The sequence below is a fragment of the Propithecus coquereli genome, unplaced genomic scaffold, assembly GCF_000956105.1.
Source record: "Propithecus coquereli isolate 6110/MARCELLA unplaced genomic scaffold, Pcoq_1.0 Scaffold15, whole genome shotgun sequence".
Classification (NCBI taxonomy): Eukaryota; Metazoa; Chordata; class Mammalia; order Primates; family Indriidae; genus Propithecus; species Propithecus coquereli.
The window spans coordinates 6,851,853-6,876,227 of NW_012139413.1; the positions used below are offsets into that span (position 1 = coordinate 6,851,853).

The 24,375-nt window shown below is 36.3% G+C and overlaps 1 protein-coding gene across 1 annotated transcript in view; it reads left to right on the top strand.

Moving 5' to 3' along the window:
• The first annotated feature begins 347 nt into the window (after positions 1-347).
• Positions 348-24,375, top strand: part of NLGN1 (neuroligin 1) — a 1,153,390-nt gene continuing 1,129,362 nt past the window's right edge. The window contains exon 1 of the mRNA XM_012640175.1: positions 348-385. The gene's annotated coding sequence lies outside the window, so the exon portion shown is untranslated. The remainder of the gene's footprint in view (positions 386-24,375) is intronic.

The window sequence follows — 24,375 nt, forward strand, 5'->3', positions numbered from 1 at the left end:
AGGGTTTCCTGGAGAAACACGGAGGCTGAGCAGATGGAGGAACAATGCCGCCTCCAGAAGCAAACCCTTGCCTGAACCTTTGGCGGAGCGCAGAGGAGCTGCTTTCAGCTTTCTCCTCTCCCCAGGCCCTCCGGCTAGTCCTGGGGTTGGTTCCGCCTCTTAGTTTGACAGGGATAAGAAAGTTGCTCTTCTTCCCTACACCGTTGCCTGCGAAGTGGTTTTCAGATCTGCGTGGTTCAAGTCACGATGTCACTCCCTAGATCCCCCGCGTTGACCAACTAATATATTATGCATTATTGGGCAATAAACTCTCCTGGGAAGAGAAGGTAGTCCAAACATTTAAACCCTTCTCCTCTGACTCCTGCCGGCCTCGACACAATGCTTTGTGAGTAGAAATGAAAAACCACCTGCAGTGAATTCAAAAATTTTTAGGCTGAGATTTTTGAATTGGAAACAATTTATTCCCGAGGAGGTTGGTTGTTATAGAAATGAGGGATACTATATTTGATTCATATGTGATTCATTTGTGATTATTCTAAATCATGATGAGTTGGCCTCCACAAAGGTATTATATTATTTCTTCTTGCATTTCCAGAACCATAGTGATACATGCAGGACTCTGGAAACAGGAATTCAGATAGTTAACCCCGTATCTATTACTCTGTATTTTTATAGGTGGTTAATATACTCATTTTTCCTTCTTTTTATACCGAAACCACAGAAGACTATTTTTGCTTAAATTTTCTCATGCTGTACATGAAAATTAGGGTCTTAATGTATTTCTCAAAATTAATTGTGCTTAATTATTAAGAGGATCATAGATATAAAAATGTCACTGAGGAAAGGCATGTGTACCTACCTATGTTTGAGTATTAAACCGATAAGATTTCTCAGCATTTCTATCAGCCATTGTAACCTAGCAGAACATTAGCTTTTAGAAATGAGCTCAGAAGCAAGGGCCATGCATGCATTTAAAATATTAAATGTTAAATGCAAAAAAAAAATAAGTTTACTGTGCCCTTGGCAGAGAACAAATCTGAGTCTATTTGCACTGCCAAGTGATTGAGTGATTCACAGAGAATGTGGAAGTTAATCATTACTCAGGCCTTCTGATTACATGGTTTGATTAAAAGAAGTAACTGTTTTCTGTAAGCCTGCTATTCTACAGTTAGTCTTTCCAATCCTCTTAACATAAGCAGAAATTGAGGGAGTCAATCTTTCAGCAGACTATCCTAGAGTTCCTGTAGCGTGTGTTAAGAAAAGCTTCTTTAGTTCCCTCCTTCTGTTGTCTCCTTCCTTCCACCTGCAAAATACTTTCTGTCAATCTTTTCTTTATTCCCTCAGTGGAGTTTTATTTTGTGAAAATTTCCATTTACATTTAGTTATAACATATTTTCAAATATATATGTTTGAATTGTTTTGAAGTTGAAGGCAGAAATACGCTCACAGAAGGTAAACTGACAATGAATGCCATTGGCCCCATTTGTAGGGTGTTAGAAGGCTTGGTCACCCTATGCATCTCTGGATGACATCCCTGAGTCACTGTCCAAAGTCTCTTCTAACTCTGAAATTTGCACATTTTATTCCATTTATACTATTTTCACATGGTTATACAATAGCAGGATCTATACCTCCCTTCAAATTTCCTTAAATTAGCTATTTAGGTTTTTTTTGATGGAATAATTAAGTAGCTAGAACTAGAGAATACAGGGATAAATCTAAGGCCTCTGAGGATTTAGAAAAATTTTCCACATAAATTTTAATGTTATTGACAACTTTTTTGTGAAACAATGTAATACAGATGTAGCTACGATTAAGAAATATCTCTCTGGGTTTCCATGTGTTAAAACAAATAACTTTTAACATTTTAAACAAAGCATAGTAATGGTTTTTCTCTAGTATTCTTTTTTTATTTTTACACAAAGGAATTATTTCAGGAATTACCTAACAAATTTTAATTTGTAGTTTTTGTAAGCAAACACAATTGGAATTAACAGTAATGTTCAAAATTGCAACAATTTAACAATGTACTTTTGCCACTTTTTAAAGTTCTTTTTGAAGTGAAGGTTGATGCCTGTTTCCATCTTATTAAATTATAAGTAGGAAGATACAATTCCTGAGTTATATCTTAATTATTTGTAGATGGAATCACCCAAGTCTAGTCCACCAGAGGTTTGGGTATTTTTTTTTTTTCTCCTCTAAAATACAGAACTGGTCTTGTGAATTTCTTATTAACAATGGCTAATGGTTCCTTACAGCCTGCATGCTGATGTTCACAACCCTAATGACATTCAACTCTTTCCACAATCTATTCCCCAACTTCCCTGTTTAGATTGAAACACCCTCCACCTGGCACTTCTCACCAGTTCACTCTCAGCCATTCACAAGGCTCTTACTATTTTCCCGAACACTACATACCGTTTTAGGCTTCCATGTTTTGCTAGTGCTAAGCTTTCTTCATGGATCTGTCCCCCATCTTGCCCCTCCCCTCCACACATACACACCAAGGATAGGATAGGAAAACATTTTAGTTCCTTAAGGTGGTCTTTCCTCTACCACCCTGCTTCCTTCCTGTATCCATACTCCGAGCTCCTGCAACACATTAATCATACCAGGAGGAGCCCACCTTTCACACTCCGGACGGCTGGCTTCCTCAACTGGATAGTGAGTGGTCAGAGGTCACAAAACATGTCATTTCATTAGAATGCTTAGCTTCATGTCTGAACATAAGGTAGACTATAAATGAATAATAAATGTATTACTTAGAAACATACTTGGCTGTGAAGTAACAGAAAACTTGCCTACCAGTGGATTAAGCAAATAAGGCTTTATTTCACAAAATAGAAAGTCAAGAGAAGACAGTTGCTCAATCAGACTTCTTCTTTCACCTTGGTACTTGTCTTCTCATAGTCATAAGGTCAGTGCTGTGCCTCCAACCTTGTGTCTCCTTTCAAGGCCCAAAGAAGGAGGAGAGGAAAAAGATAACAGAGTATTCTAGGTCAGGATTTCTCAGCTTTGGCACTGTTGTCATTTTAGGCTGGATAAATGATTGCCTTTGTTGTGGGGGAATATATTGTACATTGTACGTTGTTCAGCAACATCTCTAGTCTCTACCCACCAGATGCCAGTAGCACCCCCAGCCCCACCCTTCTACGTAGTCATGACTACCCAGATACCTCCAGACATTGCCAAATGTCTCTGAGAGGTAAAATTGCCTAAGGTTGAGACCCTTGCTCTGGAATCAGAAGGAAGGAAATTCGCCATTTCCTACTTTCTCTTTTTTCTTTGCATTGTGGTGGTGGTGAACATCTGTTTGGTTTTTGCTTAATAAATAGTAGAGGACCCATTATGAGAAAAAAAAAAAAAAAGAGGAAGGAGAAGGAGGAGGAGGGGAAGAGGCCAAACAAAACTTCTCTGAGCAATGTGTCTATTTTGTGGTGTAGAAATCCTCCCCATAGCCTTCTATTCTCATATCATTGCCAGACTGTGTCAGATGGCCACTTCTGGGTACCTGAGAGGTTGCGAGATATATTTTTAGTGTGGCATATTGCTACCCAGAACAAAATCAGAATCTGCAAGGAAAAAGAATGGGAAATGGATTTGGGTTTGAAAACTAGTAGTGTTTCCCAGGATGGCAGAGTAAATGAATATGTAAAATTCACCTAAATAATTCAGAAAGGAGAAAAAGTAAAGATAAAACGAACAGTCATAAAAGAGGGTAGATGTAATTTTTTCACATGTTAAATGTTGATAAAATAGCTATGATAACACTGATTTTTTTCCCCTTTGGATGATATTTTACTTGAAAAATAATTGGGCAGAATGGAGGCATCTTACTCTTCCTCACATTTTTCTTTTCAGACGGCACCCCATCTCCCCCAGTTTACTGAATAAAGCAATAGAGTTTGCTATTGATGCTTACAAATTAGATAGTGGTTAATCATGTAAGAAATGTCAAAGGAGATAAAAATGCAGAACTGTTATTTTAATACTCCTTTCTAATGCTCATATTTAGAAATGTATCACATGCTAGTGATGGCATTAGGTAGAATAGTAGTTTCTTGTACAGATATGTTAGCATGAATTATAGTAATTTTACGTTGGGTTGCTCTATTATCTACCTCAATGTGGTAATAAGTATTATTGGATTCTATTATAGAGAAGAATTCTCCCTTACAAAAATATATTCACACTGCCGTGGATGGCCAATGATTTTGTCTGATTGATTATAACTTTTTTCCTCTTATCTTGTATTTTATTCCCTGTAAGTTTGTTGAATGACAATTTTTGCTCAACTCTATAGAATACAGGAATATAAAAGATGGTGTCTGTTAGGAAGCTTTTGCCTGCAGGTAACAGAGTGCCCAATTAAAGGGCTTAACTAAAAACACATTCCTTATCTCACAGAACAAGGATTCTGAAAGTGTGCTGATCCAGGGTTGGCTAACTCAGCAGTCCAGGGATGCCCTGGCTCTGGTACAACTTCACTGTAAATCTCTTGACTGCCCACCTTGAATTAAGATAAACAATATGGCTATCAAAGGACCAAAAATCACCTCTTCACACAGCCCCACTCAAGTCAAAAAGCAAAAAACAGTCTTCATCTCACTCATGGAAATATCTCTTTTTATCAAGAAAAAAAACTTTTCCCAGAGCTATCAGTGAACTTCCCTTTATGCCTGTTTGACTAAAACTCTGCCACATTTCACTCCTGCCTAATAACTGTCAAAGAGACAATGCATTGAGTGGTTGGTTTTGATTAATCATGGTTGGTCCATTGGGGGCTAGAGGAGAGGTCTGTTTTCCCTTTGCACATGGCTGCCTCACACTTAAAATTAGAGCTCTGTTAACTGGAAGGAAGGAGGCAATAGCTGGAACTGAGGGCACCTAATAGGGTGTTCCACAAACAAAATGACTCTCAAATTTCTTACAATATGCAATGCCTAAATGAAAATTAAATGCACAAGAAATAATTAGTCTTTGAATCCATGAATATAAATAGTATATATATTAAGCTGCATGCTTCCGATGTGGAATGCATGCTTTCATGATGTTGCAGAAAGAGAGAGAGAGTTGTTGGTTTATTTTAATAGTACCTGAAGAATTGGAAAATGTAACAACGTGTTCTGCATAGAATTGCAAACACTAAATTTTGCCACATTACATGTCTAAATTAAAAACCCTACCTTGTCAATTTATACCTATATTATCATATTATATGAACCATGGTTAAATCAGAACATATCCTCCTTACCAAATGGTCACATGTCCTCGTCTATGTTTGTCACATGATCTCACCATCATAATTTAGGGATAGCATGAGAAATGACTGAACCCTTTGACCTGTTACTCTCTTGAGAAGGACTTGATATCAGCTGTGCCTAAATAAAAACTACTCTGTTTTTGATAATGGTTTATTTACTTGGAAGGTCGGGGGAAAGGATCTAATTTTCAGCTCACATACCAGTGAGCATCTCTGTCATTGAACATTATGACTCTTACTTTAAACAAGGAAGGCTTTATTTCCATTCCTTTGCCTGACTTCATGGGAACTCAGAGCCAGTTTTGTGCTCAGTTGAAAACGATGTTCTTAATCATCTTCTTTTACCCTGCTTTATTATTTGAATCCATTTTTAAACTTTAACTTTGTTTCAAGACTTGATTGTTTGGGGGATTTTTGTCATGAGCTGCTTCAAATTATTTTTTAAAATGAGGAAGAATATAATAAATACATGTACAAACAAATGGGTGCTATCACATGTCACTCAATAAATGTCTTTTCTTAAATGATCTGTAAATGATTTGTAAATCATTAGATGATATCATGTTCTATAAACTGTTGAGTTTATGGTACGAGAGGGGCAATATGTATAATACAGTGCAGTAGGATTTCAGGGAAAGGAGATACCAGTAGTATGTGAGTCATTTTGATGGAGACACACGTTATAATTTTCAGACAGATGGGAAACTAAGGCAGTGTAGGTGAGAGAAAGTATAAAAAAGCTGAACTCATTAGGCTTATATAGCTATATGAACAGATATCAATTGTGTTTCAATTTTTTCCCTCTAGTCTTAGAATTTTAATAACCTCATTGCTACTCAACAATTTTTTCCTTGAACACATAAGCTTAACACCAAAGCCACAGTGTAAAAGACCCATGAACTTGGAAAAGAATGAGTTTGATATCTCTCTCTGTTTCAAAGCAACTTTTGTGGTGGACATGGGCTCTCTTCTTGGTTTACCTTCAGCATCTTAGAATGTGCTTTCAGAGCGTCTCGTCGTTCCATTGCCAATGCCCTACTTTTAAAGCTCCACGCCTTAAAGCCGTTTGCCCCAGAGCAACCACCTCTGAACTGTGCTCCTCGCCTCCAGGGGAACTGAGTTTTGAATCAAACTTAAAATGGTAATTAGTAACTCCATCTGTGTTTAGGGTCAGAAACAGATGCTTTTCCTTTTTGCTTTAATGGAAGATAAATTTGAAAGCAGAATTGTAGTGAAATGGAGTTTTAAATAGATCCACATTTTAGTGGGGGCACCATCAGGTGATGACCATCAGGGGAGTATGTGTTCTAAGCATCTACCTGACTTCTTTCAGCTGGACCTGGGTAGTACCTTGTACTTCACCAAATCCATTGTAAAATAAATATGGTTCACAGCATTGAGCCTAAGGCACTACAAGTTCCCGAAGCCTCTCCTAAGGAAGAAAATGTTTCATTATATTTAATATACCATATTTCATCAAAACTAAGGAGCACTGATTACAGGCTGCATTGTTTTTCATATACTGCAGAAAGAAGAAATACCCCAATTAAATAATTCCATCATGCTTTCCTGCCACTTAGAATTTTTATTTTATACTACCATATAGAACAATTTTAGACTTAAATAGATACAGATTTTTATCATATATCAATCCTGTACATGCTTAAAAAGTATACAATATTAGCAAAATACATTGGTTTAAGAATTCAAAAAACTTCATCCTATTCAGTATATCACTGTTCTGAATCCTTTCTCGACGCATTATCCACAGCCATGTTTTCCCACACAATAATCTGTATGTGTTGGTGATGCTCATTTCTTAAGAGGGCTCGGTGATTGTCTTCAGAACTTCATTCCAAGCAGCTGATACTTTCTGAATGATTTGATACTGGTGTTTTGTTGATTTTACTAGAATGTGACAGCAGAAGATTTTCAGATGACAACCAGGACTCATATTCCTTCCTTAAATTGTCCTGAAATGTCAGGAGTGGTGTTTGTCTGGTCATGCCAAGAGGAATACAAACAATTTTTACATGCATAGTCTATGCAACTATGTCTCCACTACTGCTTGGCCATAAGGAATTATAAAATGCATCCTGATTTCAGAGATGTTAAAAGTATCAGAGTCAATGAGATATGGCAACTTTAATGATACACATATCCTTATTTTTAAAACAAACTAATGCAATAATGATAATTAATTAACTAAACTAATTAATCTCTAAGCATTTAGATAAGAGAATTTGGATAATAATTGCTAAATAATTCTTAGAGAGTATGATTAGAATCTAATTCTATCCTTTTTAATTCTCTACTTGCCCTCCCATTATGCAATATATAAAATGTGGCTGACCTTCCAGAGGGAAATAAGGTAGGAGGAAAACAAATCAACCAAAAAACAAAGAAGCAGAACTAGACCAGGAATCAGAGACATTTGTCTGTGGAGTAGACTCCTGTAATAACTATCTATGTCACTGCCTGTAATTCCCTTCCACTCTCTAGGCTGTGATTTCTGCATTTTAAATGTATGATAGGACTAATTAGAATTAAATGTGTTTTCTGGATCTAAAATTTGTTTTGGGTAAAGATAATCAGAAATAAAGAATGTTAATAATAATATGTTTACATACTTTAAGCTGGTATTATATAAATATAAAGTAGTACAGAAATGTACTTTAAACTGGTGGTAGGCTTAAAATATGTAATGTATGTTATATAACTTTAAGATTTATTGTATAATGTATGGCTCTAATATTTTACATGTTTTGGTAGAATTATGCCTATCTTATTTGTTCTTTAAAATAACTATAAGCAATGCAGAAGGTTCGACAGAACAGAGTTAGGATTTAGGAACTCTTCTCCTCAAACATACTGGATGAGAAAGATTACTGAATAAATCACAGTCAAATAAAGGATATGAAAGTGGGAAGAGGCAAGAAGAAAATGCATTTTCCACCAAGAACAAAGAAAACTTGTACAAGGAATTAACTATCACTATATATAAACGCTCTGCTTAAAAAGAAAGTTATCAGTAAAAGGCAAGAGAAAATTGGCAGGTAAAAATGAAGTTTCCCTCTTTAATTTTATCATTACTGAACTACATACCACTGATTTAAAAAATATATATATATATGAAAAAAGAAAGAGAAATCTATGGTTGGATCAGTCAGATGCTACTATTTGTGGATGTGTCTTGACAGTTCTTACTGTGCAATACCACAGACAACAGTGTTTCTTCCCTGTATTGTATTTGAAAATTGCCACTGCTCTTAAGTGGTCAGAAAGCTGGGCACTTACTTTCTGATGAATAACAAGCTCTCCAGAGGTGTGCCACTCTCCTTTCTCTCATTGTTGCATGGCACCACAGAGAAAATACTGTGTTGCTTCTCACCTACCTGCTTTGCTAAAAAAGGCGAGTTGATTTATAGGGCGTAAAGAAAATCATCCTTTACTTTTTATTTTGGCAGGTATTACTGATGTTCCCTTTTAATACAATTAAAGTATCAAAAAGCATACAATATAGAGATAATATTGCTGCAAGAAAGTAGGTTTTATTGAATTATTAGTTACATTATTTTACTCCTCTACTTGAGTCATTTTGTCCATAAGAGAAATATTCAAGATGCTAGTTTTTAAAATGGAGAATATTATTTAATGGCTTAGAGTCTTAGACCATTAAATGGGGTTCTGAGATTATATTCATAATTGTAATCACTTTTTTATGACAGAAAGGGAAAAATCGTGATTTTTGACATCAAGGGTTCTGTAAAATATACTGTAAAATGGAATAATCAATTTCTAAAAACTCCAATAAATTTCTAGTAGTCTTTTCAGCTGAAAAGCTGGAAGGGCCATAGTTGGTTTTAGACAATTATAGGCCTACTTTTTAAGTTTACATGTGACAAAGAAAATAAATGATTTGTCTGATTTATACAGTGGTAAAGTTCAGACTCAAACATCTTGGTCTTCACATAATGCTTTCATGCATCAATTTTATTTACAGGACAGTAATACATATATAAGCAACATGTATTTTATTTATAAATTATCATGATTATATTGTAATTAGAAGTTTAGAAGTATAAGCAATAATTGCCAGAACTGATAGAAAAGGAAGTTATATTTTTAGGGAGATTTAGTGGAAGAGGTGTTACTTGATGGAGAGTGGGATATGAATAAATAGAGAAGAGGGAGCAAAGCATTGCTTGAGTAAAAGCAACTAAAATTAAGACTTAGACATGTAGCAGAGGCAACTGGCTATGCTAGAATTTTTCAAATTAAACATAAACACACTCTCTCACACATTGAGAAATACTCTTGTAGAAAGGAAAGAGAGATGCTTATTGAAATGATAATATCTTATTCTGTGTTCAGTATTTTGGCCTAGGACCTCTGCAGATTGGAAATATCAATTATGTATTTATTCTGAAAAATTGTCCTCAGAAAAATTAGTTCATGTTACTCATACCATAAGATGATTTCTACTAGAAAATAAATTAAATTATTTAAAATGGAAAATAAAACTTTCTGAGCATATGTTTGTGCATATAACTGGTTGATGCAGAATCAATTTGAGATCATTTAATTACTTGCCATCAAATGAGGATATTCTTCTTATCACAAACCTGCTTAGACGTGGGCTTCTAACCTGAACACTCTCTCCGGAGGAAGTACTAGAAATGCTCTGCCTCACAAAGAATGTCTTCTTTCCTATGCTCCTTTTCAACACAGTACACCAAGCAGTCCTTTCTGACTTGCTGATTTCAAGACAAAATGCCCCATTTGCGTAAGGGGAGAGACTCTATTGGTGCTAATCTATCTTTTAACATCCAGTGCTCATACTTACCATCACTTAAAAAATTGTAACATTTCTAAGGTGTGAGAGGTGCAATTTCCAGTGAAATATATTCTTCTGTTTCTATTAAATTGTGCATGAAATCAACACATCCCTCCTGACTCTCCTTGAATCCACTCTCCATAAAAACAGCAGCTCATTCTGGGAGTCAGTGGCTAGAATAACCAGCATCTGGGGATTAGAGAGGGAATCAGTCAGAAGAGCATTAGCATGTTTTCTATGGAATTCCATAAATGTGGCCATAATTTCTCACAAATAGATGCATCACAACTCTGCCAGTCAAAAAGACACTGGGACTGGTCCTGGCATTCTATTTTTAAATGTCGTTTCCTCACCAGTCTTCTGTAAAACTCCAAAGAAGCATGAGATTTCACAGAACAGTCTCTCCTCATGGGGTACTCTTTCTACCATACAAACCTTAGAAGAACAAGAGAGTGGGGTGATGCTACTATAGGGCAGAAAGAAGACATAATCACCAGATATGTAATAATTTATCAGAGAGATACAGTAAAAAGAGCATCTTTAAGATTGCAATATCCCTATTTCTCCTGCTACACTTAAGCTTGCAAAACAGTCACATAGGCGTATGTATGTAAATGTGTATCTATTTGATTTAATTGAAAATTACAGGTGAATGCCTGATATGAGAATCCATAGGAAGAAATAAGACCTTTTCTTGGAATAGTTATTCATGTTACATACTATAGATGAGAAAGGGAAAAGACACTGGAAAAATGTGTTCCTGGCCACCAGGAAAATAAATCCAGCATCCACCTGTCAGTCTGTGTACTGTTTTGCTTATGCTCATGAATATTATTTCTTTCCCCCTGTTTCCATGCCTGTAGTCAGTCAACAACTTCTCTTACATAGCATCTTTTCTGTACTTAAAACTATAATAGAACCCAAATTTAAACTTTTTCATTTCACCTTTGAACTATTGCAAAGGCCTTCTAACTGCAAATATCAGCAACCAACGGTCTTGTATGAATCCGTTTGTCTGAGTGTTTCCCTCCCCTATGTGATACTTGGAAAAAGAATGAAACACAAAATGGACAGGTATTGAGGAGGAAAGCCAGGGAGATCAATTTAAACCAACATCATTGCTGGGCAGATCAAGACTAGTTTCATCCAGATGCTTACTAGAAGCCTTACTAGGAGGATGTTTTAGGGGTCTATAGAGAGGTTAAAAATCAGTCCCTGGAGAAAGTGGGAGGTTGAATAATTGTGGCATGGGAAAGGGGCTGGGAAAAATAAGCAAGACTAAGGAAAACAAACTTGTTCTCCTTCATTCTTTAGCTCAGTTGGTGGTACTGCTGCTAAGTTAATACTAAAATGCATGATTCTGTGTAGCCTTCACCTTTCTTTGATTTAGTTTTTCTATCTGTAAAAAATATACTAGGAATAGACCTGGTATTCTAATTTTGAATGTCATTTCCTCACCAGTCTTCTTTAAAACTCCAAAGAAGCATAGGGCTGTTATAGGATTAAACAAAATAATATATTATTGCACTTTTGAATGACACCTAAAAAAGTGTTTGTATTATTGTGATAACACTGCCCAGGTGTACACAAACACACTGTGCTCACCTACTAATAGCCATTTATCACATATCTTCTAAGTACTAGGTCAGACATAGGCTAGGCACAGTGAAGTCAAACACTGCCTCAAATTGTTACGATCCTTCTTTTTTAACCTGGAGCTTTTGAGGTTAAGATATATAGTATTCTACATTCCTGTTTTGGCTAATGCAGGGAAGATAGGGCTGTTTTTATTTCACTAGCACATGGAAGGAGGGATAAAGCATTTAGAAATGGTGAAATCGGCAGCTTTAAAAAAATCCAAGAACTCTATCAGTGTTAGGATGTGAAAACATTTGAGTCATAGGCTTGCTAGGGAGTGAGTGTTTAATAGGCGCCTTTGTAAAATCTCCAAACTAAGCTGTATCATTTTCTATACATGCTTAAATCTCTTAATTACAAAGCAACTTTAATTATACATAAAGTATGCCACTTCAATCATGTTTTAATCACACATGAAAAAAATTAAATTTATCCCAAAGTTATTTTCTGCATTTTAATTCTGATTTTTAAACTCTGGCATATTCTGTACCAAAAAAAATTGCATTAAGCTAATGTTTATGCTTGCACATAATCCCACACTTTCAAGGCAACACTTAAAATATTCAGAAGAGCTTCACAAGAGGGAGTAGTTTAATTCTGTTGTTGACTCAGAGCCATTGTTCTTCACAGTTACAGCTCCGCTGGCATAGGCTACATATGGTCACTTGTTTTCTCAGTGTACAGAGTGATAATGCATTAACATTCTGGCTGGTGGTGGAGGCTGTGCCATGCTTTGGAGAAATATAGCAGGGAAGATGTGCTGCCTTTTTGGGCAGAAAAGAGGACAAGATCAACGTGGGAGGGCCTACAGATTTCCATAAACTAATCATCGTGGCTTTATACTGTGGTGACTGACCTAGCAGTCGTATCATTTCCTGATAGAGCCTAAATTTCAAACATTGGCTGTTTGTGGGTTAGACTTATATTGAAAGGGTGGTCATTAGAGAAAACTATGGATCACAGCCACAGAAGATTTTGCCAGCTTCCTCCACTACTGCCATTCAGAACTGCTGTTCCAGAGCCTTCAGTTGCCACTTGGAACAGGCTTTTTATGATCCTACTTTCACTCTAATCACTGCTATGTAGGCCACAGGTCAAGTGGAGTGCTGGGCTGGTGACTGATGGTCGCGCTGAGGTCCATTAGAAGTAGTACTTAAGTACTGTCTTAGGTGATTAGTATTCAGTAACAAGAATGGGGTATATTAGCCAGGGTTTAGTGAACATGACTTTTCTTTTACTTTTTGCAATTTCCTTTAGTATATACAAAGTGAAGGAACAAGGCCAAGGAAGATACTAAATGCCCATCTCTCTCCTCTTAACCTCAAATCTTACCCCTTATCTATTCTTACTCCATGTGGAATTGTCCCAAGAGACATTTCTAGGAAAGCAGGCCCTGAGGACTTCTACTTACCTTTCACTCCTTATCTGGCTGACATCTGTAGCTGTGAATAAAAAACCAACACTAGTGGCAGCACCAGAGGGAGCCACTTACACAGTTTTGTCGCAGGCATCAGCAAAGCTGACAATAAGACTTGAAATGCAGAAATATTAAGATTTTATTGTATTTTCTTAAAAAGAATCGCAGAAAAATAGATTATTTGTAAAATATGTTAGTAGCAATTCCAAATTATGGGACTAGTAGCAACCACTTCATTTCTCCCACTTGAAATATTTGTGAATGGTAATTGCCTGGCTGAAATTCAGAAAGTAAATCATATTTCAAAATGTAAAATTGTATTTGGAGCAAGAGGTATTCTCTCTGATCCTGGTATTGTCCCTTTGCAGAATACCGTTAACAAGTTTGTATGTTTGAAACCTATGCCAGTTTACTGTTTTTGTAATATTAATGATGCTACCATAAATAAAATGAAGAATGAAGAATAAAACTCTTGAGATGCACATGCCAGTGCTAAAATACATTCTCTCTCTCTCTCTCTTTCCTTCTCTTTCTCTCTCCCTCTTCCCTTCTTTCTGTCTGACACACACACACACACACACACACACACACACACACAATGTGCACATGTATTTGCACAGGTAATTGTTGTAAAGCACTAGAACCAGGGTTGCTGTAAGGATATCATGTAAGCTTGCCTTTGAATTCCATAATCGGGAACAGAAAATAAGAACACCAAAAGAAAAATAGAAAGTAATCTGTCTTTACTAGCACTGATCTTAATTTATGAAGAAACAGTCAAATGCATACAGTCCGGAGTGAAACTCTCTTAATTACCACTCTTACAAAATATTTCAGGAATATATTGATTCCAACTGTCCACTCTTGGAGAGGAGATTTCTGGCTCTTCTCTTGTTTTATCTTGGTCCACTGTAATGCAAATCATAAAAACATTGGAAAGATGGAATTGCTGTAGTTCTTTGAACAAAAATGCTATATTCTCAATACTCCTCAGCCCACCCCCACCTCAGCTTTGAAGACACCATGTCAAAGCATCACAAGTAAATCCCATGACACTCAATCACAAGACAGGATTCTATAAAATAAAAAGATCGCTGTTGGCTCATGTAACGGTACTTTGTTAACCTGACTACGTTAAGGTCTGCAGTGCATAATGCTGACAACAAATGCTTTCTTAGGTCCCTTTCCATCTAACAATCATTCTTCAAGAAAGTACTTGATTAATTATGGTTTGTGCTATAGAAAGGAGAAAATGAGGGTGAAGATTAGCTGCACTTGACTCTCTGGCAGTATTTATCCTTTTTTTTTTTTTTTTTTTAATAAGAGTCTTTCCTTCTCCTCCTGGATTGGTCACCCTGGCCAACCTGCTCCTCTCACAGACTGCTCCTCCCTAATCCATTTGTGAGGGAAGTGGTTGGGGAAGGTAGTTGGGAATTCAATGTGACTATGATCAAGTGTCCTTCCACCTGTGGGACTTATTAAGAATACAAATTTGCCTCTGAGGCAAGGAAGAGCATATTGTTTTATTTATGCATTTATTTCTGTATTTATGTATGTATGTATTTATTGACAATGTGTCACTCTGTTGCCTGGGCTAGAGTACAGTGGTGTCATCATAGCTCGCTGAAGTCTCCTGGGCTCAAGGCATCCTCCTTTCTCAGCCTCCTAGTAGCTGCAACTACAGGTGTGTACCACCACCGCTGGCTAATTTTTTTTGTAGAGACAGGGTCTTATTTGTTGCTTAGACTGGTCTCAAACTCCTGACCTCAAGGGTTCCTCCCACCCTAGCCTTCAAAGTGCTAGGATTATAGTCATAAGCCACTGCACCTGCCCCTTTTTATTTTTTGTTTTATCTGTCTAGCTATCTATCTATCCATCTATCTCTCTGTTTTATTTTAATTTGAAACATAATATTTCTCAGCCTAGAAAGAGGGACTATTACCGAGGAAAGGATCTGCAGCAATTTTTCCTACTGCCAGGAATCTGGCAGGCATGGATTTCTACTTCCTCCAGGAGCCTTGGCCCTAAGATGTCTAGATAAATTCTGTCCTGGGGCAGCAAGTTGAGTGGTGAGCCTTGGACCTAAAGATATTGGATGATCTGGTCACCCCATGGGCAAGAGGTTTCAAGAGCCCTCTTCTCCCCAGAAAAAGAATGAGGGAGAAAGCATCAGTGGTGGTGGTATGGTAGGCAGCTGGTGAAGGCGAGCTCTGCACAGAGAAGGTGTCCCCAAAATGTGTCTGTGGCATCTCCATACTTATGTCATACTGGGACCTGTGACATACAGGGACAGAACTGGAAGCCCATAAAAGAGAGGGGGATGTATAGGACCTGAAATGATTATTCCTCACACCTTATTGTCTCCAGCTATGTCTGGCAGCAAACTGGTAGCTGTATCACTGGCTTAAGAGAAAGAAGGAGGGGATGCCTGAATATTGATTTGAGTGTGAGAAAGGATATGTTTATTATACAGAACTCTTCTTGGTAGTATACAAAAAGCTGGGCAGGGGGAAGGGTGAGTAAATGACCTGTCCCCTGCTCAGAAATGATTAAATGGTTATATTTGAATTGGACTGGAGGAGCAATCCTCATGGTGCTAGGATATCAATGGACTTAAGGGGTCAGTGGCCCTTTATTTGTAGTCTTCTGAGAATTACTGCTATGCTTTGTTTAGCAGAGAGTACACGGAGGCTTCCATTTGCCACCTCAGAACTTTAGTTAAGAAATTAGAACTACATTGTATGATGTACAACTTTGCCATGGCTAGTTTCGTCTTCCCCATTTTGTTCCCCCTTGTGGTTAGTATTAATAGTAAAACCCTTGAACCTCGAAAAGAAAAGGAACTGCACGTTGATGTCTTTGGGGAGAAAAACGAAGGAGGATTTGGGAATCAGCATCTCACTTTGGAAGTCAGATTTGGAGCAGCAGGATCACAAGGGGTGAAGTGAGTGGTGTTAAGAAGGCTCAACAGGGTGGAGAGCCCCAAAAGACAAACAGGAAACAAATAAAACTTCTGGGTGGGGATCCTGGGACAGAGTGGTAGAGAGGCCCCAAGATTTGAATAGCGCCATCAGAGAAGTCCACCTGAAACCACTAAACTAATAAATTAAAAGAGAACTCACAATAAACTGCAGAAGAAGACAAGGGGGCAAAAAGTAGGAAGCTGCAAAGTGAGCAAGATGTTTCCTTGGTCTTTGGTTCAATATTTATCAAGCAAAGTCAGATTGTTTGGAGTGTTTTGAAAACCACATTTGTTTTTCATGCAAATTGTGATTAAAGCATGATTTCAAATACTTAGATTCAACATCCCTCCAAATAATTATAGTAACTCAATGATATATGGTTAAATTCTGGACCTTCAAGCAACGCTTTTAGCAAAAACTTCCTTTGTCAAGTGCAAAATAGGCAAACTTACAGCTCCCTATTATATAGGGATTGCTATTTAAATCTAAGATGGCAGGAAGTAGGAAGGGGGGATAATTTAAGGCAACCAGCAGGCATTATGTCTTTCTCTGATCCTTATTTTTAAATTTCTCAACAAGTAGTTTAGCAGTATGAAGACATATCTTGCTGGTTCCCAGAAAAAGTAGGATGGAAAAAACCTTGGTACAATGGATAGTGCTTTGCACTTGAAGTTGGATGACATAGACGTAAGTTGATGTAGATAAGTTCTAACTTTGCCATGTATTAATGATCCTTGGAAGCTGCTTAACCTGGCTGAGTCTCAATGTTTTTACCTATACAATGGAAAAGACAACAAAGTCTTGCCTGTTTCATAGAGTAGTTATAAGGATCAAATGAGTCAAAGTCTGAAAAGGCATTTTATATACTATTAACCTTTATGCAAATATAGGATACTGTTGAGTATAGCAGAGCAAAAGGCAGTATATTGTAGTGGAGTCAGAAAGTGGAGAGTTTTAGAGCAAAACCTTATAGTCTGAGAAACCTATGTGTAAATTCCAGTTCTGTCATCAAACTATTTAGCTTCTCTATGTCTCAATTTCCCTATTTATCTATTTATAAAGGAAGATAAGGATATCTCTACCATTGGAACGTTGCAATAAGGTTAATATATATAAAGTGTCTGGCACAGAGCCTAACAAAGAGTAAGTGGGCATGATTAAAGTAAATATTAGTTATTACTAGGTGTGATTATTGTGGTTGAGTTTATTTATCTTGGAAATGATAAACCCAAGCTTCACAGAAAGGCATCCTGAAGCCCAAGCACTGATTTTCTATTTAACATTTACATAAGTTTATTTAAGTATGCAATTTAAAATATGAAATGACTGAAATCTGTGTATTTTACTGCTAACAATGTACAGGAAATACATTTTATTTTTTTGCTTGAGGAATTTGGTGAACTAGAATTTCTAGAATTTACCATTGTATTATTGGGATAACTTTATCTATCTATAGCTCTATTCATCTGTTTATTTAGTTTTGTAGATTGTCATGTCCTTCAACAATCATCTGTTGTATGTCACACAGTTATCAGGAATGTGCATGAATATCACGCTGTATGATCAAACCTGTTTGGCCACAGTGAAGGAATCCTGAGAATGCCTTTTTTGTATCCCATCTCCCCAGCCAAGTTTGCTAAAGTTGGGAGGCAGGAAAATGCAGTGGTTCACAGATGGTTTACAAAAGAGAAGGGTAGAAGTGTTTCTTTTTTCTCTTTTTCTTTCTTTTTCTTCTCTCTATCATAGTCCCCTTTTTATTTTTTTTCTCCTCTTCTTTTCTACCCTTTACTGGGTCCTGTCCACATCTTCCCCTCCCCTCTCCTCTTTTCTTTACCGTCAACACAGGTAATTTTCTTTTAAGACCATTATATTATTTACGTATTTTGAATGCTTGTAATCTTTTGTCACAAATTGTTCAGGTTTTTTGTTACAGTTGCTTATGACTTGACAGGTTTGCAAACAAATTCTTAGAAGTATAATGAATGTAAAATTTATTTATTACCTTTATGTTGGCCCCTCATAACTCCCAACCTCTGCGGTTCTTTCCCAAAGCGAATGTCCCTGGATTCTACCCTCACTTCCTCAGAGCACAATGACATAAAATCGGAACTGAAAGAGTTCTAGTATTTTAGATGCAATAAGTTAGTAAAATTCGACTTCTACTTGGCTTTTGAGGCCTCATTCTTACATTGTTGTTCTCCAATTGGCAAATGGGTATCTATTGGGCTTGACAGAGGATGGACCCTGAGCCTAACTGAAGAGACTGAGGTCCTGTTACCTGCTCTCAGCACCTCCTCAAGCCGACTGTGCATCTGCATGCTACTCCATGCTTCTAACCTCACTATGACCACATCTGTCCTAGCACTGGATATTTTATTGGCCCTGATTCCCTCCCTGCCTTGCCCCGTGCCCAAGCCTGCACTGTCTGGTACCACTCTCTGATATCAATGAGCCATTGCAGCCCATTACCATCTGTCTCCTCAACTCTGTCTAAAATTCATTAAAGGGAGAACTTGTGGCTTTTAACTCAGTTTTCCTAGTATCAAACAGATTGAGAGCTTGGCCCTACTGGGTTCTCATTAAATGTTTGGAAGACTAATGGACCACTCTGATGCCTCCTGTAGCAGTTTGTTGCCAGGCTACTGGAACAGATTTTCTTTCAACTTCTGCTAGGTTTGCAAAGATGGGATGGCAAACACTATCTCGTAATGGTCAATGAAGCTGTAACAGAGAGAGGCACCTGAATTCAGTTTCTAAAGAAGAATAGAAATTTACCAGTTATTGAGGTCTCGAATTGAGCTATTAAGACAAATAAAGGCATGACTTTTTCTGGACCTGTAGGTAACACAGTATGACAATCCTTTTTTCCCCTTAGTTATCTTTATCATTTGACTCTAAAAGCTTTTGCTTTGACCTATAGCAGAGAGAAGGTATTGTTTTCTGAATCACATGAGTGGGCTTTGGAATCAGATACAAATGGATTCTAATCTAGTATTGTTTCTGGCCATTTCATAACCTCAGGTACATTAATATCTTTGAGCATCAGTTCCATAATCATTTACCTTAGTAAGTGCCCAATATGTTGATGTAGGATGAGCTTAATCAAGGTTCGTGGCATTTCATTCTTAACTCTACTTTTCCCGGACAAATATTGACTTGCTTTCCTGCAAAGTTTGGATACCTTTGACTAGTAGCTTGATAGGCTAAATATTCCAGGTGGCATCTACCTTTTATTTTCATATCACACTCTTTTGTAGAGATGTTTTTTTGTGATCCAGATCTTGAAACACTAATATCCATGTCATGGGCATACATGTTGATGTAATTTTGTAAATAGTTTTTCTGGTTCATTTTTGTGTTTGCATTTATCCTTCACTCCATTATTTTTTCACCAGATTCTTTCATACTTCACCATTTTCCTTTTGCTAATTTTGTTCCTCTGATCATATATTCTTACTCCTTGAAAATAATATAAGATAAATAATTTAGACATCAAGAGGGGAATCTCCAGAAAAAATGGCTGATAAAAATTCAGTAGAGAATGAACATATGTTCATGCTATGATTCAGATTGGTTAAGTCAGGGGCATGTTTTTACAAATATTCCATTGCAACTAAACAATCAAGATATTTATAGAATTTGTGTTAATTAAGTCAGAGTTATTTAAACTAAGGGTAGAATTTTCCTTAGCAAGATACAAAGAGTATGGAGGTATGGGAGATAGGATTAATAGTGGAACTTGACTAGAATTTAAAGTTAGATTAATTCATTAATTTCTTCAAGAATATTTATGGTTCTAGGCTCAGTTCTAGGTTCTTAGGCTAAAATGGTGAACTTAACAGAAAAAAATTCTCATACTCATGGAGCTCACATTCTACTTTAGGGGAGATAGACTATAAACAAAATAAATAAATAACTTGTATTAGGTATTACAGTTGACACAATCTTTTATATCACAAGGTACTACCTATAGTCTTACAAATTACCTTTGTAACTAGTCATTCATGTCATTAAATTTATATATCCTATTAAAGTTTAAAAGAGTTCATGTAAGTAGAAAGTAAATTAAAAAATAAATTTTCTAATTTTTTAATGGTCTTTCCAGTTTAAGACTATAGAATTTAATAATCACTTAAAATTCATTAATTAAAGCTATTTTAAAAAGTTCTTGATGTATAATACTTCAGCTCAATTCTCTAATCTATTTACATTAGAAAATAATGTTTTCCTATTTTGCTTAATTATCTGAATCATATACACATTTCTGTAGTACTTTGTTGACAACATTTTCTTTATAAAATTAGTAATTGATATTTTCTTATGTAGATTTAAATACTCTCTTAGAAAATATGTATCAAATACTAATACTAATTATTTGGGGTTGCTTAATTATTATATATTACACAGAAAAATAATTTATAACAGATTGCTTATAATGATGACTTACAATTTCAAATATATGATGCTTGAGTCTCTATCAGTTTTATAATCTTTTATAACTTATAAATAGTTCTTCTACATGTAACTTGCATAATAAATATTGCAATACAAAATGTGAAGGGGATATACCATTTGAAAACTTAAATTAACTACATCCTTTCGATGTTTTATTTCTTCTTTAAATTTTTCTGTAAATTTTCTGCTTCCTTATTTTACTTACAACTTTTTATGGCTTTTATTATTTTTATTAACTAAGAAATACTCATTTTATAATAATTATGAAAAGCAATTGATTTGATAGAAAAAACATGGAATGCTCTCATTGCAAAGTAACTCCTTTTATCATCCATTCTTTCTCTGACTTTCCCTCTCTCTAGTATTTGAATGTGTGGTGTGTGTATACGAATTGGAGCTTCTTTATGTGTTCTTTATTTCTTTTCTCTTCCTCCTTTTAGGATCCTCTCTTTGTCCTTTTTATTTTATTTTATTTATTTATTTCAAAATATTAAGGGGGTACAAATGTTTTTGTTACATGGCTTGAGTGAGGGCTATAAATGTGCCCATCACCCAAATAGTGTTCATTGTACCCATTAGGTAGATTTTTCCCCTTTACCTTCTCCCCACTCCCCTCTCCTTAAATTTCAATGATTTTACTTCCTTTTGTGCACTCGTATGCCCATTGGTTAGCTCCAATTTATTAGAGAGTACATGTGGTGTTTGTTTTTCCATTCTTAAAATGCTCCTCCTAGGATAATATTTCCCAATTCCTTTCAAATTGCTGCAAAAGTCAGTAATTCATCCTTTTTTATGGCTGAGTAGTACTCCCTGGTGTACACATACCACATTTTGTTAATCAACTCATGAATTGATGGGTACTTGGATTGATTGTAGATCTGATCGAGTAATCCCACTACTGCGTATCTAACCAAAGGAAAAGAAGTAATTTTATCAAAAAGACACCTGCACTCAAATCTTTATTGTAGCACAGTTCACAATTGCAAAGCTCTGGAATCAACTCTCTTTGTCCTCAACCTTTCAGAGTTTGATTGTTATACACCTCTGGATAGTTTTTCTTGGGTTGAATCTGGTTGGCGATCTTTGACTTTCTAGTGCCTAGATATTACTATTTATATATTTTTTTAGATTTAGAAAATTTTCTGTTTTTATTTTATTGAATAAACTTTCTACCCTTTGCTCTTTTCCCACTCTCTCTTGTAGGTCAGTGACTCTTAGATTTTCTCTTTTGAGGTTATCCTCTAGATTTTGTTAATGTTCTTCGTTTCTTTTCATTCTTTTTCTTTTCCTTTTTCTCCCCTCTGGCTCTTTATTTTCAAATAGCCTGTATTTGAGCTCACTGATAGTTTCTTCTGCCTGATCGATTCTGTTGTTGAGACTCCCTAATGCATTTTTCAGTTCAGCCATTTTATTTCTCAGTTCCAGGATTTCTGTTTTATTTTATTATTTCAATTTATGTTAAATTTCTGAATTGATTTTCTGTATTATCTTGGAGTTTACCAAGTATCCTCACAACTGCTGTTTGAATTCTTGATCTGAGAGCTAATACATTTCCATCTTCTTAGGGTTAATCACCAACTCATTTTTTGTCTACTTGGGGAGCCCATGGTTCCCTATTTGCTCTTGTTTCTTATGAACATACATCTGTGTGTTCAAACTGAAGGCTTAGTTATTTATTCCAGTCTTTGCTGTCTGGCTTGGTTTGGTCTTTCTAGAATATGTCTGTCTAGAGGTCCTGTGCATGCCCTTAGCTCAAGATCACTGCCTCTTTTTTGGCACTAGAGGACACCCTAAACCCAGGTTTGCCACAGGTCTTGCAAAAAATTTGAAGTGCTTGCTGTCCCAAATTGGGATTGGGAGAATCTTAAAAGATATCTCAGCTGTGTGGGGAGGATGGATAGAGGCCATACCCAGTGGACCCATGAGGCATGCCTCCTGTACAGTGTGTGCTACTGAACAGCCTCTGTGATTTGGTGTCTCCTTTGGCTGAGATGAAGAGCAGCCACTGAGCTTTGTACACTGGCTGTTGCTAACCTCACCCTCACTGTTTGTTTCTATCTGCCCTCAGGAGCTTCCACTCTATAGGAATTTGTGATGCTTCCCATCGGTTGATGCAGGAATGGTTTTCCCGCAAAGGAGCCCAACATGGTGGAGAAACTGATTCTGTCTTGATCTCACTTTTCCAGTGTAAACCATGAGCCCTGGGGGACTTTTCTGCACAGTGCCTGACAGCTTGGGGGAGGGTCATTGCAGCCAGAGAGGTTCATTTCTCCTACCTCTGCTCATGGTTTTTCACTTCTCTGTACTACCCAGGATTGTCACAGCCTCCGTTTTGAGTTTTGGGATAGTCTGGTGATAATCTTGACATTGGATAGTTGTTTTTTTGTTTTCTCTGGGAAATAATAAAGCCAGATTGTTCCTATTTCACCAATTTGCTGACTTCAATCTCTTGACACTTTTAAGGATTATAGGAAAGTTGTTTTGTAGTCCCTTAGTTTGGGTTTGTCTGATGTTTTTTCATGATTAGCTTTATAGCCTGCATCTTTGGGAAGAATACCCCAGAAGTGACACTGTGCTCTTCTCACTGCATCCTATCAGGTGGCTCTCGATTAAGGTGATATCTGCCAGTCTTCTCCCCTGTAAAGGTACACTTTTCCCCTTTGTAATTAATGAGAATTTTGGAGAAGATATCTTAGTTTTAAATACTATGTGGATATTTAATGCCCAGCTAACTTTTAATTAATTAATTGACTAATTTATATCAGTATGTGTTCATGATATTTTATTTTATTTAATGAGTTACAATTTATTACTATCATTTTATTTTTCATGCTCAATTTTTCTCCTATTTGACCAGTAGAAGCACTTCAGAGTGGATCGTGTAGTCTTTTAACACGCCCCTGTCGTACTTGGAGCACTCCCTTACTTTCTGGCACAGTAAGATGTTTTAGGATCATCCTCTGCTTTTCTTTATCCAACCCTAGAACCAGTCATTTCTCCAGGAGCCTCTATTTCCTATTTTAAAAAATCTACCCTTTATTTTGTTTCTTTAGGGAAAAGAGGAGTTTGAGCAAATATGAAGTTAATTATTTGTTTTTAGTTATACACTTTTATATAAAATCTAGCACATATGTATCATATAAGAAATCTTTTTTATACATACATAATTGTTTTATTTGTCCAGAACTTTTATTGATGAGTCTGATTAAATCAGTGTCTGTAAGCATTTTTCCATTTTAGTGATTTTTTGCATGAATTTTTTGACATATAAACTTTAATTTTTAGAGCCGTTTTAGGTTTACAGTAAAACTGAGTGGAATGAACAGAGATTTCTCATACACACACTGCCCTCATACCTGTATAGCTTCCTCTATTATCAACATCCTATACCAGAGTTGTACATTGTTATGATCAATGAACCTGCATTTGACACATCATTACCATCCCAAATCCATAGTTTACATTAGGGGTCAATGTTGGTGTTCTACATTCTGTGGGTTTGGAGAAGTACATAATGACATCTATCCAACATCACAGTACCGTACAGAATAATTTCAAGGCCCTAAAAATCCTCTGTACTCTGCCTACTCATCCCTCCCCATTCTAGCCCCCTAGTGAGCAGTGATCTTTTTTGGCTTTTCAAAAATGTCATATATTTGGAATCATACTGTATGTAGCCATTTTATTAATATATTGGATTATTTCACTTAGTAATATGCATTTAAGTTTTATCTGTGTCTTTTCATTACCTGATAGCTCATTTCCTTTCAGTGCTAAAGAATATTCTTTTGTCAGGATGTAT